A 20,120-nucleotide genomic window follows, 5' to 3' on the forward strand; every position below is an offset into this window, starting at 1 on the left:
ATTTTCTAACATCACAAGGATATAAGAATAAAGTAAAAGCCTGATATAATAGAAAAAAGCACTAGCCTGGGAATTAAGAGGCTTTTACTTTGGACACTAGTTTCTACATCTGTAAAATTAGGAATTTGGGTTAGCTCTCTAAGACCTTTTCCAGCTTAGAATACCCTAATTTTCTTGGTAAAAGACTCGTGCCTATTCCAGAGATGCTAAAGGGAATGTATTAGATTTGAGAAAAAATGTTTAGATGTTAACCCAGAATCATTCTTACAAATGACATGAAAACTAAAGCTTTGCTTCAAATAAATTGTGTATATCAGAAATTTTGGAAATTTACTGTTTAATATCTGAGCAGTAGAATTAGTATATAAGTGATGTCCTCAACAAGAAAATAAATTTTCAAGCAGGAACTAGGTGAACCTCTTGCCACAGGTGTTGTGTAGACATTTATTAAACATTGCCTATTATACTCAGTGTACAATTATTAGTTGTATAGCCTTGGGTAAGTGGCTTTCAATCTTTTTTTTTTTTTAATATATTTTGCGTCACAACCCAATACATGTACCACATACACACCACTTAATCTCTAAAATAAATTTCTCTTAACAGTGCAAAAAACATACTGCTATATTTTCTGTTCTGGTTTATTTTTTTAAAATGTGTTTCAATCCACTGAGCTAGATGACCTCTACTGTCCCTTTGAACTCTAGGAGAATATAGTTACTCCTAGACTTTTATAGTTGCTCCAGAGCAAAGCTTGCCAACTAGTTTGCTGTTAAATACTGAAATTAGAAGATTTTCTAGATAGATTTTTATTGGGAAATTTTGTAGAAAGTCAATAGCCAATATCTAATAATACTCTATCTTATTTTTTTCTTGTAATAATTATGTAATACAGAGAAAATGGAGTGGGTTTTTTTTTACTTAGCCCTATCATACGGCTGCCCCCAAACCCCCTCCTCTTTACTCCAGTATGCTATACAAATTTTGTTTATGCACACTGTATTAGTGAAAACTAAAGTGACATGAAAAGGGTTAGGAAGTCTTTTCTAGAGAAATAAACTGTGTGTCACATAGATTAGATACAGAGTATCAAATTACCCTTGTTAGACCCCATCTTTGTCTTCCTCAGGGTTTTCCCAGGGCTCTAGAGAAGTTCCCTTCTCTGCTTTAATGTACTTCTAAAAAGTATTAATTTTATAACTTAAAGAATGCACATGGTAAAAAGATGAAACAATATAAAGGGCATATGACAAAACGTCTCTTTCTTACCCTAATCTTTGAACGCTGTGCCCCAGTGGGGAGTTTCTTCTCTATTTTTCCAGAAAATTTCTGTGAATATGAGTGGACATCTTTTTTAAAAATCCAAATAAAATTATACTACACACACCATTATGTATCTGCCTCATTCTTTTTAATGGTTGTATGGTACTTCAGTGTATGGATGGGTATACTATAATTTTTTTAATCATTCATCTTTTGATAGGTATCTGGATTATTTCCAAGTTGTTCCCTTTCTCCCCATCAGATATACTTAGGCTATCAGCCTTCCCTCCTACCTCCATTTTGGGACAGAACCCAGAACCTAGGTGCTACTGGAAAGGGGTGATAGTGCTGTGTGGAAATGGAAAAACCCCTCACCAACTTCTCTTCCTCTGGCTAGAACACCAAAAGTAGGCCCCATTGTCCCAGCCATTCATGAGTGGGTAAGACTGCCCTAGGAGTCATTTTTCAGCAGATTAATGAAATAACATTGGGTTCAAAGTCTGGTAACTGGAGTGTGAGATTGTGAGCCTGTCACTTAACCCCCTTGATCCTCAGTTTTACCATCTATTGAGTATAAAATGAAAGATTGGAATAGATGAGTTTTAATGTCCCTTCCAGCTGTAATAGTTACATAGTATTATTTTTAATATTGACTTAAGCTATATAACCCAAATTGTATGAAGTTTCTGTTATTTAAATTAAAAACATCTTTTGTGTATATTGTGTGGTCTGTAATTTGTTTGACCTGCCATATGGCCTAAGCTATTTGAAAGTTTAAGAATGTGGAAAAAAAAAAGAGAGAGAGAGAAGTTAAATATTATACTATATTTTACATAAACTCTCCTTTTCTAAAAAATTACTTTCAAAAGTATAAAATCCATTCCAGAAGTAAAAGCAAATCTTTTTATCAAGCTTGAATACTTGAGGAGAAGATTCTGAGGTGATGTTTGTTTTTAAAATGGATCTTTGTAATTTTCAATGAATCCAGCCATTCAGAGTTAATCCTGAGGGCTTTGAAACTTGGCTTCAGTCCCCTTGTTTAAATTGTTTTCACATTCTAGCCCTCTAATCCATCTCTCTGTTTCACTGAATGCTAAAATTGATGTTGCTTGACATAGCTAAAGTTTTCTGACTTGGTGCTGAGGAAGCAGCCTTAGAGGTGAACTCTGCGCTACCATCCTGCCAGCAAAGTTATCAAGTTACACAGCAAAGTTATAAAGTAACCGAAGCAGGAATTTTTGCTGCATCACATGTAGGTTGTTTAACATTACCTGTTTCACAATTTTATTGTTATAATTCCATCAAACGACAACTATCCTGAAAGCAACATGGAATAAGAATTCATCGTTTGATTTATATAATTACAACAGGAAGATAAAAAGACATTTTCTTGGCCTGGAGGTAGGGGAGTCTGTGTGTTTTCATGCTGGTGACCGTAGCTTCTTAGCAGAAGGCTTGACATACCTTGAATAAGTATACTTCCCTAAAACCCGAGAGATTATTTGTTATCCAAATAATGCTAGAATTCTGTGTTAATTTTCGTATCAATTGTTTGACATAGTTCAGTTTAGCAAAATGTGTTGAGGACCTTCTAAGAGGCAAGCACTGCATTAAAGGGTGGGAGTACCTAGATGACAGAGACAGTCTCACTGGAATGTACCAAAATGACAACTGTTCTTAGTTCTTCTATTGTTGGAGTTTTCCAGTATCCACTGGTAAGTGGAACTGGGCAGAGAAAGTTCTCCAAGTTTGAGTCTGTGAAAATAGATGGAAAAAAAAAGTACATTTTCAGTATTTAAAAAGGGGTACTAATGCCTTGTTAGGGCAGTATCAGTTACTCTTCTGTGTGTGGCTCTGCTAGTGACATCAGTTTCTCACTAATCAAATTCTAAATGAAATAAACACATTTGTGATGTGTGGATTAATTGAGCCCCAATTTTTGCGTACCGTTGCAATTATTTTACCTCGTATATTATAATGGCTTAAACAATTGCTTGTATGAAACTAACCTTGAAAATGGTCACACTGTGTCTTTATGACACATCCCAATATCTTCTTTGTCATGTTACCTTATCCATTGTGGCATTTACAACTAAGGAAATTCTCTAGAGTCAGAAATATGCAGGATACTGCTGCCTACAGGATGTTGAACAAACTTTGTCTAAAATATTTGAAACCATTTTAGAAAAACAGTCCTATGATAGCAAAATCAGTCAAATAGACTGTAGTTTGAGCTGAAGCAGAAAGCCTTTTTAAACAAGAGGGAAGAAAAAGTCTAATCGTTACTCTGGTCTGTTATGTATGCAGTCTCAGAAGGGACTGCTTTTTCTCCTTTAGAGCCCAGCTTTTGGCTAGGGTCCTGTGACACACAGTGGGAATTCACTTCCTATCAGGAAACGCTGTTTTTCAATGTATTATCTTGTTGAGACAACCACAGTGGACAATAGGCTATTAATGTATTAGAACAACAAGTGTCATAACTAAGCCAATATTTGCTTTGTTTTGAGTGTTGCCCTAAAAAAAAAAAAAGAAAAAAAAAAAAAACTTTGGCTGAACTTCAGAATACATTTGATCATCAGTAACTGCTGGGTACAAAAGCCATGACAGTCAAAAAGAACAAAGAAAAAAGTGCTTTAATAGTGGTGATGAACTTTTGCAGGTTTACTCTATTCACTTCCTATCCACAGAGAGACAAGAATAATTTAAATGATTTCAAATACAACTTTTGGGTATGAAAAAGTGTGCACTTAAAAGCCTGTTTTGAATTTTGGAAGCCACACCAAAACTGGTATAAAGAAAAAAAGCCTCCAACTCAAGTTCTCTTACAAAATACCAAACCTTCTTGTGAGATATATCACATTCAGTTTTGGATATTTATATTTAAATTAAAATGATTTGATAAAACTGCTTACTTGAGGACTGACAGCTTTTTAAAAGCTGTTACTTTCATAATGATTAAGAAGAAAACTCTATTCAGGGGGTTGTTAGTTAATATCAAGTCACTATTATTGATATAATTATGTGATAAGACTACAATAAAATTTCAGATTTGGAAGGTAAGCCCAGAGGTCATCTATTTCAAACCACCTTATTTTATACGTCGTGAAACTCAGACCTTACCTCTTCATTGAAATCTTCCCTTACTATCTTAATCCATAATTCTGTTTATCAGCAATCCTCAACAGCTCTTGGATATCTTATATTTATCTTTCATTTAGCATTTATCATAAACTGTTTTTAATAAATTTGTTTATTTATTTATGGCTGTGTTGGGTCTTGGTTGCTGTGCACGGGCTTTCCCTAGTTGCGGTGAGCGGGGGCTACTCTTTGTTGTCGGGCATGGGTTTCTCATTGCAGTGGCCTCTCTTGTTGAGCAGCATGGGCTCTAGGTGCGCGGGCTTCAGTAGTTGTGGCATGTGGGCTCAGTAGTTGTGGCTTGCGGGCTCTAGAGCGCAGGCTCAGTAGTTGTAGTACACGGGCTTAGTTGCTCTGTGGAATGTGGATCTTCCCAGACCAGGGCTTGAACCTGTGGCCCCTGCACTTGCAGGCAGATTCTTAACCACTGTGCCACCAGGGAAGTCCCATAAACTGTTTTTTATTATCAGTTTTCTTTCCATGAGGTCAATAGAGAATTTTAGTAGAGAATTTTAGTTCTTAATAGTTAAAACTGGGAAGTCTTTAAGGGCAGAACCTAGATCTGTGCTTTATATCTCTTTATATTCTTTACCTAACAGCTGTATTAGTGTTTACTGATTGACTGGATAAGTAGTTTTTTGTTTATTTTAAAATGACATTTTGTAGCACCATTTGTATCTGGTCTCAGAACACAGCAGTAGGTATAGATTTTTTTTAATTGCTCTTTTTATACCTTCATACTATTTTGTGATTACTTTTTCATTACCTCAACCATCTTGGGTAGCTCGCCATTCTGATCAAACCATGATTAGCCCACTTTTCAAGAGTTGCTGTAGATTCTCTGCCCTAGTTTACTCTAAGACTAGAGAATGGGATATTATGAGTCAATAGCCCTACTCACCTCACTCAGTTTAATAAACCCTTATTGAGTATTACTGTTAGTAGACAGTGAAGAAAGGAAAAAGATGTTGGCCCAGATACTGGGGCAGAAAGACATACTCAGATAATTCAAAAGCAACACAGACTATGACAAAGTGCTTTGGGAACACTAAGGGGGGTGGGGGGGGGCTAATTCTGATAGAGGAGATTGGGAAGCCATCGTGGAAGGAGTTGGTTTTTGAACACACCACAAAGTGTGGAAGACTTGAATGGATGGAGGTGAGCAGGGAAAACAGTCCAAGTGTGTGAGAAATAAGGTGAGCAAAGCATTAGTTAGAGAAATGGCTTTTGTTTGGGAGGGTCATCATTTTCCTCTCAGTCTGTGGGGTATACTTAAAAGCCTTTTCCATGCTATTTTCAGAGCCTGAATTTTAAAAACCCCAGACTGATTAAGATGGGACTCCAGGATGCTTAAAAAACAAACAGAAAACCTTGGGAATGACTAAGAAAATTGTGTGTTTGGAAAATTATGGTAGGTGGCTTTGTGCTTCTCAGTTGTAACCATGAACCTGAAGGATTGTAGTATCCATAGTACCTTTTAGATGTGTAAAATAATACTTCACCACTCTATAGAACACTTCCTTGACAATAGAGATAAAAAGTAGACACAATATATTTACCAAACTCTGGAGAGCTACTTAAGTTACTAAGCTCCATGAAGATTGCTTTTTATTTTGACAATAAACTACTTGATGTAGGCTTTAAGTCCAGCTAAATAGGCACTGTAGAACTAAGCTGTGAGTCTAGTCTTTGTGAGCCTCAGAGAAACAAGAATCCTACTCCAGGCCTGAATTTAAAATATAGCAAGCAATTTAAGTGGACCATTCAGGCATGTGTAAGTGAGCACAAAAAGCTGAGTCATAAAATTTACTCTCTCTAGTGAATTACCATGAAAGCTTAACAGAGAAGTGTTCTCATTATTTTAAAATGGTATAAATGACTCTAAATTCTTATGAAAGCACACATCAAGAAAATTTGTTTTGTGTGTTTTAACTCTGAATGCATACCTACAAACCCCTTAAAATCAAGAAACCGGTACTTGAGGCATTAGGTGATTTTCCTTTTTCATGAAAGTTAACATTTTATTTAACATACAGTAGCTTTTGAAATTAGTTTATTGCCAAAACCTTTAGTTAAAGGAATTTTTTTAATGTAGTTCATATTTAAATCTTTTCTTACATTGATAGATCATATGATCTACATTCTATGTATCATATGCTGCTCTAGATAATATGAAAAATCTTGAGTAAGATAAAGTGAGGGACTTGGACAAGTCAGATTCTCTCCTGGGACCTGTTTCTTCATATGGAGAAATGAGGGGTAGTACTAGATGTAATAATACCTTATATCCTATTAAGCTCTAACACCTTTAAATTCTAAAGATGCTATTCCTCTTTTGGCTGTAATTAGATAATATTAAGGAAGGCAGTATTTATTTCTTGGAAGAGTTGTTATATGGACTTATAAATGTTTTGTTTCTCTGTTATTCTTACAAAGGTATTTTTCAGCCTGCTGTTTTTGATAAACTTTCCTCCATAAATTAAACAATGAGTTCTTTTAATGCTTTCTCTTTTCCCGTGAATTGGACAGTTAGCCTTTTTAGGTCTTCTTTCAGATTTTTTTTTACTTTTTATTAAGACCAGTTTCCAGCTGTGGATTAGAGGCTTGGGTGGTTGTCTCTTTATTATCTTCAGTCTCCTCACTATTCATGTCAGAAAAGAATCTCGATCTCGTTTCTCTTATACGAATTGTCATAAAATATCAAAATGTCTGCTCACATTTTCAGGATTGTTATTTATATTGACTAGGCCTACTTTGCAAGGCTAAATCTTATTTTATACCAGGTCAGAGCCTAGACCTCTTTAAATGAATCGACAAACCTGTATGGCAGTAAATGTCCAACACAGTTCTAGATGAAATAATGGGGCATATATAATCCAGAGGACTCCCCTCACCTCTTTCTAAAGCTCACAATTATAGTTGTAATTTAGATTACACTTTGTAGAAGATGAAATTTGATGAATGACCAGGGGATTTTACTTATTTATTACTGATTTAATCATCAAATTCCTGAGTGTCACACCCTGTACTTCATGCTTTTACATTCAGGTAAACTTCATCGTAAGAAAATACAGCCTATGAAAACATATATCATTTCAAAGAGTTCACATTAGAGTTGGGGACTTAGATTTGGGGCTGGGTAGGGGAGGAGTTGGAAACATTTACTGGAGGATCTTAACAGGTATAAATTTGAAATGACTTAAAATTTGAAAACATCATTGGAGTTTAGGGATGGGGATAGGGTAGCAGAAGGTAGAGATGCAATATAGTATAGTGGTTAAGAACACAGGTTCTGGAGCCCATCCACTTGAATTTATATCATAGCTGCACACATATTGGTATGTGACCTTGTACACGTAACTTCTGTAATGCTGTTTCTTTGTCTGTAAAATGAGTATGGTAATAGCACCTACCTGTCTAAGGTTATTACGAGGATTAAATGAGTTAAAACATGCTGCCTTCTTAAAACAATGTTAGGTAATAGTAGATGCTCAGGAAATGTTGACTACTGGCCATTAATCCTCTCTCCCCATAAAAACATACTTTCATCAAAAATTGTGTTTTTAAAAATTCTGATGTAATTTGTTTAATAGAAAAACACAAAAGCTAAATTACTTCGATGGTGTCAGTAACAGTCAGAGTGGCTGAATGGCTGACAAAGATTTGGAATCCAGGCAGACCCTTGAGGACAGGGCAGATTCCTAGCAACAGGCAGTAGGAAAAAGCCCAGGTGTGTGAACTGTCAGGGAGGTTGGGCAGTAGGTTTCAAACCCTGGCCTGTAGGCAGTGCATAGGAACAGGGTGTTTTGGCAAAGGGTGGCAGTTGGTAGAAGCCTAGATAGGGAATTAATACCAGGGAAGTTTGCATGGCATCAGAAATCCCCTACTGTAAGCCAGGGTGTGAGCCATCAGGTTACCTTAGGGAATGGTAGAAACGGATAGAAGGGTCTAAGACTGAGACCTGGGAAAGAGGGTTCAGGCATAGATCTTCAGTTTTGAAAGTATTTGAAGTTACCTGATAGAAAAACAAGAAAAGGATTTAGGCTGCTTTAGAGTGAGTGGAGTGGCTAAGAGGTTAACAGAGTTTGATTATTAACAATCAGATAAAAGTATTGCTAAAGTGAAAGTCAGACATCAGAATGGGAGCAACAGCAGCAAGACTAACTTGATGCGGAGCTGATAAACTAGTTTCTTAAGGTTTCTCGTAATCCTGGGGGCCCAGAGCCTGGCATGATGCTGAATCTGCAGGTTAGGGTTTAGTGGTCCCTAACGTGGGGAGAAGGGCAGAAATGCAGCTTGTATGTACACATGGCAAGAAATCTGATAAACAGAGTGAATGGCTTTTTAAATCCACTCTTGCTTAATGAAAAGACATTCCATCAGACTGGAATATTTTAAAATTTGATAACTGCTTTAAGTGTTTCAACTATGATAGAACCAGTAGAGCCCACTGCATCTAATTTGTGGTTGATGTTCATTGTGAATCTTCATGGAGTTTTACAAAGAAATTTCTGTTCAGAATCTGATGTGACAAGAACATTCATATCATCTTCATATTTTCTTGGAAACATTGTTCTTGATCTAACATGGTAATAGTTTGCAAAAGTCATACCATTGTGCAAGACATCTATGTTGCGTTGCCCTTACGTATATCAAATGGTATATCAAGTGTCATTCGGGAGTCTTCCCTGGTGGCGCAGTGGTTAAGAATCTGCCTGCCAATGCAGGGGACACAGGTTCGAGCCCTGGTCCGGTAGGATCCCACATGCTGCAGAGCAACTAAGCCCGTGCGCCACAACTACTGAGCCTGTGCTCTAGAGCCCGCAAGCCACAACTACTGAAGTCCGCCGGCTTAGAGCCTGTGCTCAGGAACAAGATAAGCCACTGCAGTGAGAAGCTCGTGCACCGCAACAAAGAGTAGCCCCCACTCACTGCAACTAGGGAAAGCCCGTGCACAGCAAAGAAGACTCAATGCAGCCAAAAATAAATAAATTTATTTTTTAATGTCATTTGGGTTGCTATTTTGATTTCTGTTATTCCCAAAGAGCTGACTTTGATTTTGCAAAGGTGTGCTATCTATCTACACTGCTGTGATGGTGAAATGCCTCCTAAAATAGGTATTATTAAGATGGAAATTCCATTGGAACAGTATGTATATTAGTTTTCTAGGGCTACCATAACAAAGTACCATAAAATGAGTGACTGAAGGCAACAGAAATTTATTCTCGTACAGTTCTTGAGTCCAGAAGTCCAAAATTAGGGTGTCAGCAGGGTTGGTTTCTTTTGGCTGCCCTGAGGAAAATCTGTTTTGTGTCTCTCTCCCAGCTTCTGGTAGTTGGTAGCAATCCTTGGTGTTCCTAGGCTTGTGGCTGCATCAGGTCAGTCTGTGCCTCTGTCCATCATCACATGGCTTTTTCCCTTGTGTGTCTCTGTATCCACATCTCTCTTACTTTTCTCTTATAAAGACACTAGTCATCAGATTTAGGGCCTACCATAATCCAATATGACCTCATCTTAATTTAATTACAAATTAAGACACTATTTTCTTCTTTATTTTTAAATTTATTTATTTATTTATTTATTTCTGGCTGCATTGGGTCTTCGTTGCTGCGCACAGGCTTTACTCTAGTTGTGGCGAGCAGGGGCTACTCTTCATTGCAGTGTGTGGGCTTCTCATTGCGGTGGCTTCTCTTGTTGCAGAGCACAGACCCCAGGCACGTGGGCTTCAGTAGTTGTGGCTCGTGGGCTCTAGAGTGCAGCCTCAGTAGTTGTGGCACATGGGTTTAGTTGCTCTGCGGCATGTGGGATCTTCCCCGACCAGGGCTCGAACCCATGTCCCCTGCATTGGCAGGCAGATTCTTAACCGCTGTGCCGCCAAGGAAGTCCCAAGGGCCTATTTTCAAATAAGGTCATATTCTGAGGTAATGATATGAATTTTAGGGGACACTATTCAACCCCAGTACAGGATGTAATATCAAACTTTAGATTTAAAGGATAATTCATTTGAAAAAGCTAGTTTCCCAAAAATAGTTTTTTTATTATAAAAACAGATTTTCAAGGTTGATAAACATCTCTTTGCATGGATTTCCACTTAAAACTGTTATCAGAGTTTTAAATGGTGGGTTATGACCAGTATTTTTGGAAATAATTTTCAAGTACTATTACCTATGTTTAATAAATTGCATTTTCATGACTCAGTATTAGACTCTCCATAGAAAGAAAACAGATGCGATTGTGATGATCTTGAAATCCTCCTTACCAGCCAAATCTAGAGGTAGGAACTCCTTCAAATGACTTCTTTGCAGTAACGAGTTACCTACAGCTTTTGGATTGGCTTTTGCAGCTGTATTTTATAAGTTATAATCATGAAAGCCAGAAGTCTTTAGTTGGGATACCTGATAGTAGATCCAAATGAACTCTTGGAACGTACTCATACCTTGTGTTCTTTAAGATTTTTTTGTATATTTTCCTCCAATTTTTAACATAAGGAGCTTTGCCTCATATTTTTCGTGCCAGCCTCCCTACTGTCCCTCACTGGTCACAACAATCACGTTAGGAATGGACCATTAGAAGTACCATCCACTATAACAAATCAGTTTTCTAGACCAGCCTTTTGGGTGAATGTTTTGATTTGAAAACTCAAGTCATTTTTAATAATGAGCTTTTGTAGGATCATTTGCATTTCTTCAGAATGAGGAACTAGAATTTCTTGAGTTCAGAAAATTTGAAAAATAGGTATATGTAAGATTGGAATTTGAGGGAGTTAAGTTTTCTATATTACTTGTATTCTGATACTCACTTTGGAAAAAGTTTCCTGAGGTTTCAGAGTAGATATGCAGTAATAGGTAAGAGTGATTTTTCCTCAAACATTGCTCTCAAGAAAATGTCAAAAGCAATGGCTTTAAATTTTTCAAGCTCAGTGCTGCACATGTAATTTTTTTTTTAAAAAAAAGCTTTTTTCCAGGACTACTAAATAGTAAAGAGCCAACGATTTAAGGTATCTCCAGAAATTGAGAGCAATGAATCTTTCTTTAAAAATCGTAATCTCCACTAATTCCACTTGTTTAAACCTCTCATTTATCATGAGCTGTCAAGTTCTGGATAGTTTCCTGGATTTCAATTAAAAATTTTTCACTGATACCAGGGGACATAATAACAGAAACTAAATGTCTTGGAGGCACATCTGAGTAATCAATCCACTGGTCTCTGTCAACCTTCTCTTAGGGGGGGAAAAAAACAAAAAACCCCACCTTTTGGTTTTTTCCCAACCATTTCCAATACACTCCATGTTGAAGACAAATGATGACTAAGGGAATATATACAGAACGTTCATCATGTTTTGTAGAAAGGAGGGTAAAGGCACTGAGGCCATGTGTTTTTGGATTCTACAGGATACTTGAGAGATTGCCTCTCTCTCTGGTTGATTGTTTTACTCATCATTTTATAAGATATATATATATATATAAAATCAGTCTTTGCTTTTCCGAATGATTCACGTTGGGAACAATTTGAGCTAAGTCTAAAAAGTGATTGAGTTTAGGCTTCAAGAAAATACACTTCTTCTGAACTTCTTGTACATGTTTTCAAGTTTATAACTCTGTCCCTCGCATGGCCATTACAACTGGTAAATTTGACCTATTTATAATGAAAGTTTTTTCCAAGTTACCGGTGAACATTATTTCCATTCCTACCAATGTCTAAGCAAGTGACTGACTCTGTTCTCCCCAGCCCCTACTCTTCACGTACAGAAGTCCAGCTCTCTGTTCCTTGCAACAGGTAGTGTTGATCAATAAAATATTCTTCATCAACTACTGATACCTTAGTGAGAAAGAAGTTAGATTCATTTTCTGCCTTATCCAGCAGTGAATGCCTTTGGTCTTTGGATCACCCTGCTCAGTGTGACCTAGCAAGCACCTACTTAAACAACGTGTATTATGGTTATACTGAACTACTACTATGTTCCAATTATACTAGCACAGGATGTATTTTTCATGTTTGCTAAAGTAGTTTATGTTAATTAGCAGCATTGCTTTTATTCTTAAAACAGTTTGAGACCAAAATACTCTCATAGCTGTGCCCTCCAGTTGATACTTTTCTTATATCTGTTTTTTTAGTAAATGCTGAGCCAGCTATCAACTTCCATTAAAAGTACAAGACCCTTAGAAACATAAAGGGTTGCTGTTACTGTTACTAGTTTGTTTTATTATTGTTGGCATTTTTTCCTTGACTTTGTCAGATTTTTTTTTATTGAAGTATAGTTGATTTACAATATTATATTAATTTCAGGTGTAGAACATAGTGATTCCCTATTTTTACAGGTTATACTCCATTAAAAGTTATTAGAAGATAATGGCTATAATTCCCTGTGCTGTACAATACATCCTTGTTGTTTATTTTATACATAGCAGTTTATATCTCTTAATCCCATTCCCCTAATTTGCTCCTCTCCTCTTCCCTCTCCCCTTTGGTAAGCACTAGTTTGTTTTCTATATCTGAGTATGTTTCTGTTTTGCATATACATTTGTATTTTTTTAGATTCCACATACAAGTGATATCACACAGTATTTGTCTTTCTCTGTCTGACTTATTTCACTAAGCATAATATTCTCTAGGTCTATCCACATTGCTGCGAATGGCAGAATTTCATTTTTTCTTATGGCTGAGTAATATTTCATTGTATATATATATACACCACATCTTCTTTATTCATTTTTCTGTTGCTGGGCACTTGGGTTGCTTCCATATCATGGCTATTATAAATAGTGCTGCTATGAACATTGGGGTGCATGTGTCTTTTCAAGTTAGTGTTTTCATTTTTCTGGATATATACCTAGGAGTGGAATTGCTGGATCACATGGTATTCTACCTTTTTTTTTTTTTTGGCTGCATTGGGTCTTCATTGCTGCACGCAGGCTTTCTCTAGTTGTGGCAAGCGGGGGCTACTCTTCGTTGCAGTGCGTGGGCTTCTCAATGCGGTGGATTCTCTTGTTGCGGAGTACGGCGCATGGGCTTCAGTAGTTGTGGCACATGGGCTCAGTAGTTGTGGCTCACCGGCTTTAGAGCACAGGCTCAGTAGTTGTGGCACCCGGGCCTAGTTGCTCCGTGGCATGAGGGATCCTCCCGGACCAGGGCTCAAACCCATGTCCCCTGCATTGGCAGGCAGACTCTCAACCACTGCATCAGCAGGGAAGCCCTGTTATTCCACTTTTAGTTTTTTGAGTTAAGTTGCATTTTTGACTCAGGCCCAGATTAATGGTATCTTTTGCTAATCAACTATAGATTCATTTTTTCCTAGACTTTTGTATTGAAGCTTAGAGTTTATAGTTTTATTTTAAAGATATACTCAACAGAAGTCATTTCAGAAGAGAAAAAAAAGTATTCAGAAATTTAAGGACCATTTGGATCAATTTTAGGATTCTGGCAATAGACCACAGAGAGTTAAATTTTCACATTTATACCAGTTTGGCAGCCATACAAGATTTTTTTATTTTACTACTTTGATAATATTTACCATTTCTGTTTTGGTGCTGAATATTGTGATCCTATAATATATTTTCAGGTGCCCCAGTAAAGACAGACGGTAATTAAGTTTGTAATAGCTGTGTATACTTCTAGGAAATAACAGTCCTTTGAGCCGTTCCATCTTTTTTGGTCAACTCTTCCATACCTAATTAAGATCTATAACCATGAATAATTCCTTGTTTGGTGAAGAATATTTGGTAGTCCGAGGCAAATGATTAAATCTCAGTTTTTTTAATCTGTACAGTGGAATTATTGCCAACATAATCTTTTTCCGAGGGTTGATTTGTTTCATTATAAATAGTTAAAGGCCCTCAACTCTTTTCAAAATGATGCTAAATTAACTTTAGAGATAAAAATGTAAACTTGAACATAATTTACTGTTACCCAGGGCACAGTCAATGTCATTCTGATAACTTCTAATTAAGACATAGCAGTTATCTGCTAGATTAACAGTTACAACTTCCAACATACTGATCATTGCCCATGTGGTGGTGTTTTCAGATGGACTTGAACCAGTTTAAGGGCCCTTACCCTGCATGTATTTAGTTCCTCTTTGTTTGGAACTCAAAATTTTGTGGAATGTTCCATGATGTCTTATGATACTACTCATCTTTGCCTACTTCATTAAGCTTCTTGGTCTGCCCATGTCCTAATACTCCTTGTCCTTATGTATCTTATTTATCTGGTTTGCTAAGTACTGATAGAAAAGAAGGCCAATTATGAGGAGGCAATATTGTGTTGCATAAAGAGCTAGGAGAACTTAGATCACCCTGATGATGTTAGGTGTATGATATTGGGCATGTCTCTGTATGAAGACCTCTTTCATTAGTTATCTAATCCAGAAAACAAGAGATTTGGACTGGTTGTTCTCTTAATTTTTGCTTCAAAGCCTTCAAAGAATTTAAGTGAAAGGACAGATCCTTAATTTACTGGTAATGTGTTAGTAGATACTTCTTAATCTTTAAAAGTCTAGTTACTTAAAGAAAGTGTATTCCTTAGGTATTTAAGTCATGCAAACCACCACTATACAACTACCTCATTTGTACATCTACTTTTCTGTGCATGCTAGACAGAAAGACAATCATAACATTAAGTCTATCTAGAAGCACTAGGATTTTTAGGCTTTCCTTATAGCCTATTCTTCTCAGTCAATACTATTTATAAATTACCTGCATAAATTGTGTGTGGTGGGCCTTGTTTTTTTCTTATATTTCATTTGAGGGTAAATTATGGCCATGGGGCAGTCTGTGAATGATATGGTAATACTAATAAATGTCATTATTATGATTTTATAGCAATATCTGATACTTGAGCTTTAGAAAAATTGTAGCTTTAGAAAAATTACTCAACACCTCTGATTATAGTTTCCTCTCATCAGTAAAACGTGTTCCTTGAATCTAGTCTGAAAAATTCCAAGAGAGCTCTCATAGAATCAGTAGCCGTTATAGCAATGAGATCCTAGTGCTTTGTGGGATAATTAAATCTTCTTCTGTTTGGGCGCTTAGAAAGTGCCATCTGTATTACTCATTGCCACTCAATGCCTGTTTTTCTTTTTTCATTTTTCTTGACTTTTATCTACTTCTGTTCAATTTTCCATATCTATCAATTTCTATGTCAGCTGTATATACAATTTTGGCTAGCAGTTGAAAGTAGTTCATGTATTTTGCAGTTTAAAATGAATAAAATTTCAGTGGTCTATCTGATGTGGCTTGTCATCGTTTATGCAGAGTGCAAGTTGTTTTCTAGAACTTTAAATACCTTCACAATTTTATAGTAACTTTCATCAAGAAAAACTAAATAAACTAGCATTTGTTGTTGTTGTTTTTAACCAAATATGCTGCTTTGAAGTCTCGGCATATCTTTGATTATTGTTTTAAATATCAAACAATGGGCCTGGTACTTGAAAGTACAGCCATCTTTTTGCTTATGTTCTAGAGAAAGCTGTTAAAACTACCAAGAATTTCAAGTTTGGAAAGACTTTTTATAAGTAATAACTTTTCATAGGATTGTTTTTACCATTCCCAGTCTAGAAGTAACACAAACAAGGTTGTTTTGGAAAGAGTTGTGATATAGTAAAATAATTCAATTCAGCCGCTGCTGTGGAGTATTCTGCTGTTGTGGGGACTACAAACATAAGCAAAGAGGTCTTGACAATTGAGCTAGAAGTAGATATGAGTCAAGAAAAATGAAGGAAAAAAAAAAAAAACCTGACGTCGGGTAGTACAGATGGTACTTTCTAAGTGCCCAGATGGAGGAAAATCTAGTTATCCCACAAAGCACTAGGATCTTATTGCTATAATCTGCCATAAATATTTTTAAAAAAAGAATCATTTCTTATTCCCTTCCATCTCTCTAGCACATGTTCATTCCCCCATCTCTCTCTCTCTCTCTTTCTTTCACACACACACACGCACACACACACACGTACACGCACATGCACGCACACATTCTTCTTTTCCTTTCTATTTCCCATCTGACCATGACTTAGAGTTCCTAGGGCAGTGTTTTTCAAACTGTAGATTATAACAGCTTATTAATAGATCATAAATCAATTTGATGAGCATTTTTTTAAAAAAAGGAAGAGATTAAAATAGAAAATACCAGAATATACTACATAGTAAGGGAAAGTATCATGTCCTGAATTTGTTTCAGTTATACATCTCATGTATTTGTATGTGATTACAATATAAAATGTATTTCTTACTGTGGATTACCATTTTTAAAAAGTTCAAAAGCCATCATTCTAAAGTGTTTTATCTAATTTTGTCTTGAACCTAATGTTCTTTAAACATGCATATTTTATAGTTACTGCATAAATATTTGGATAATGTTTTTAAAGCTAGAATTTTGTTTATGCTTGGTATCTTGTTTCTAATCTGCATGGCCAGAGGAAAACCCATAGTATTAACAAGTTTTATAACATTATTTTTTTAAAGAATCTGTCTTCTGCATCATTTTCCATTCAGAGAACGTTGTTGAAAGACTAATTTTTTTCCCCTACTGTAGTTCATACTGGTTTGCACTGGTGTTTATATTGTTCTGAAGTAGTAGAAAGCATGACTGTGTATATGTGGTATTAAAAAATAGGGTTGGTTAATTTTAAAGAGAAGGAGTCCTGGAACTGAGTTGTTCCAAATATCACCTGGAAGCAGGAATATTTATGCTTAGAATTAGTTGTTCAGGGTTAAGAGGAACTAGAATCTACCACTTACTTCCCTTAAAACATCCTTCCTTAGGGGGCAGTAGTGAAGATGCCTGACTCCCTTCTAAGCCATGGTAATTCTGGTACTTTTTCTTCTGGGGCCTGAGTAAAACCTTTTCAACCCCTCAGTGCCACCGAATAGCTGGAATTGGCATTTGAAAAGAAACTACTAGTTACCCCTGCCTGGGTCTGAGTTGTGATTAAGTCCATGAGCTTTAGAGATCAACAGACTAGATTTAAATCCCTGGTCCACCACTTGCTAGCTCTTGGACCTGAAACAAGTTACTTCTCAGTGACTTTATTTCCTCATCAGTAAAATGGAGATAATAATACCTGCCTCATAGAATTATGTGGAGCAAATGAGCTAATGCATTTAAATTCCAGCTGCTAGCACTTAGCAAGAGCTCAGCACTGACAGTTGTTTCTAAATGCTGTGATGACCCATCTCTAAAGTAAGGAATTTCTAGTTATTGTTGGAAAATCTCTAGCTGTTATGAATATCAAGCTATATCAAGGTTCCTTATCTGCCTCATTATGGGACTAGATCAGGGGATACCAGTAGGACCATAGGATGTTAGAACTAGGAAAATCTAAAGGGTCTTTTGAGATAGCCCTTTTATTTTACAGTTAATCTTGGGAACTTTATGATGTAATTGCTTACTTACTTCTTCGTATTCCTCACTAGACTGCAAACCTCAGGAAGAACCGTGTCTTATTTGCCATTTTTATCTCCACATAGTAGGACCTTGGCACGTAGTAGATGCTCAGACACTTATTGATTGAATGTGCTATATACTCTAAAGTCACACAGTACTTGGTGGACGTGCAGAGACTTGAGTCCTGGTCTCTTTGTCCTCAGTCCAGTACTCTGCACCATTCTGCTTTCTTCTTGACAGGATTAGATACAAGGAAATTTTTAGAATATAATTAGAAGTTTTTTAGTCTGATAATCAGCTAAGGCTCCTAGAACATTTTAACTATTTTCAACTAAGTGAAAATTTCTGATAGAAAACAATCATGTTTAAATTGATCTGACCACAGCAAGATTTTTTAAAGTTCCTTTACAAAGCCAACAGATGAGTTAATGTTTCCCCTTGCTGTGTGCCCTGGCTTATAAAGCCTAGTACTGAAATCTGAACAGTATCCGTTAAATGCTTTTTTACAGTATTTTATTTTGTCTCCCGGGGGCTTCATATTCTAATTGTCCTTAACTTGAGTAAACTGCTATGTAAGCAGATGTTAAGTTCCAAAGTTGCTCTAGACTAATCATCATGAGAAGTATTTTGCAGTGACCAGTTGACACTAATAGAATATGCATTTTTATTCAGATGCAATTTAGTTGTATTGACAGAACTGCTTTTAAAATACATTCTGGTACAAAAGATATGTAAAAATAACTACAGTATAAGCTTTATTCTGCTCTATAGTTGATCACATTCTTATGGAATGGCCTTTTTTAAAATTAAACTTTTAAAGTTTGAGATTATTGTAGATTTGCATGCAATTATAAGAATTAATACAGAGAGATCCTGTACCCTTCAGCCACTTTCCCCCAATGGTAACATCTTGTAAAACCATAGTATAATGTCACAGTCAGGATACTGACATTGTGGTAATCCACTGGTCTTATTCACATTTTCCCAGTTTTGCTTGTAAGTCACTTGTATGGATGTATGTTTGTGTGTTAGTTCTGTGCAATTCTATCACATGTGTATGTTCATGTATCCACTACCATAGTCAAGACATAGAAGAATTCCATCACCACAAGGATAGCCATACCTCCTTTTATAACCATACCTGCCTCCCTCCTTCCCTCCCTCCCTCCCTCCAGAGCATACTCCTTCCCAACCCCTGGCAACCACTAATCTATCCCCCACTTCTATAATTTTGTCACTTGAAGAATATTATATAAATGGAATCATGCTGTACATGATCTTTTGGTATTGGCTTTTTTACTCAGTGTAATTCACTGGAGATTTATTCAGGCTGTTGTGTATCAGTAATTCATTCCATTTTATTATATTTATAATGTTCCATAGGATGGGTATACCACAGTTTGTTTCATCGTTCACCTGTTGAAGGACATCTAGATTATTTCCAGTGTTTGACTGTTACAAATGTCCATAGTAGCTTTATTTGTGTACAGATTGTGTGAACATATGTTTTCTTTTTTCTGGATTAAATGACCAGGAGAGCAATTGTTAGGTCATTTCATAGTTGCATATTTCGTTTTATAAAATGCCAAACTATTTACTGGAGTTGCTGTACCATTTTACATTCCCAGTAGCAAGGTGTGAGGGATCCAGTTTCTCTGCATCCTCTCCAGCGTCTGAGATTATCATTATTTTTTGTTTGTTTTAGCCATCCTGGGACCTGTGTAGTAGTATCTCGTGATTTTAATTTGTGTTTCCCTAATGACTAATGATGTTAAACATCTTTTCATATGCTTTTCTACCATGTATCCTTTTCAGTGAAATGGCTGTTCATGTCTTTTGCCCATTTTCTAATTGAATTGTTTGGGTTTTTTATACTGTTGAGTTTTCAGAGTTTGTTATATATTATACATACTAGTCCTTTGTCAGATGTACGGTTTGCAAATGTTTTCTCATGGTCTATGGCTTGTCTTTTCATCCTCTTAACAGGGTCTTTTGCAGATAAACATTTAAATTTTAGGGGAAGTTCAATTTATCAGTTTTCCGTTTATGGACCATGTTTTGGTGTCAAATCTATAAACACTGCCTGGGACTTAATCCTGAAGATTTTCTTTTTTTTTCTGGAAGCTTTATAGTTTCTATTTTGAGTTAATTTGATCTAGTTTGAGTTAATTTTTTATCATGGTAAAATACATATAACGTAAAATTTACCATTTTGAAGTGTATGATTCAGTGGCCTTAAGTACATTCACAATGCTGTACAGCCATCACCACTATCTAGATCCAGAACTTTTTCATCATCTCAGACAGAAACCCAGTACCCATTAAGCAGTCATTCCCCCATT

General features: G+C 36.2%; 1 protein-coding gene across 5 annotated transcripts in view; it reads left to right on the top strand.

The window, feature by feature from the left end:
• Window positions 1-20,120, top strand: part of ADD3 (adducin 3) — a 121,674-nt gene that overhangs the window by 66,692 nt on the left and 34,862 nt on the right. Inside the window, exon 1 of one of the 5 annotated variants that reach the window (XM_024755911.1) lies at window positions 5,714-5,809. The exons of the other annotated variants lie outside the window; for them this stretch is intronic. The gene's annotated coding sequence lies outside the window, so the exon portion shown is untranslated. Of the gene's footprint in view, window positions 1-5,713; window positions 5,810-20,120 lie in introns of those variants that run through there. 5 annotated transcript variants of the gene reach the window in all.

The sequence above is a fragment of the Neophocaena asiaeorientalis genome, unplaced genomic scaffold (assembly GCF_003031525.2).
Source record: "Neophocaena asiaeorientalis asiaeorientalis breed wild unplaced genomic scaffold, Neophocaena_asiaeorientalis_V1.1 scaffold85, whole genome shotgun sequence".
NCBI lineage: Eukaryota > Metazoa > Chordata > Mammalia > Artiodactyla > Phocoenidae > Neophocaena > Neophocaena asiaeorientalis.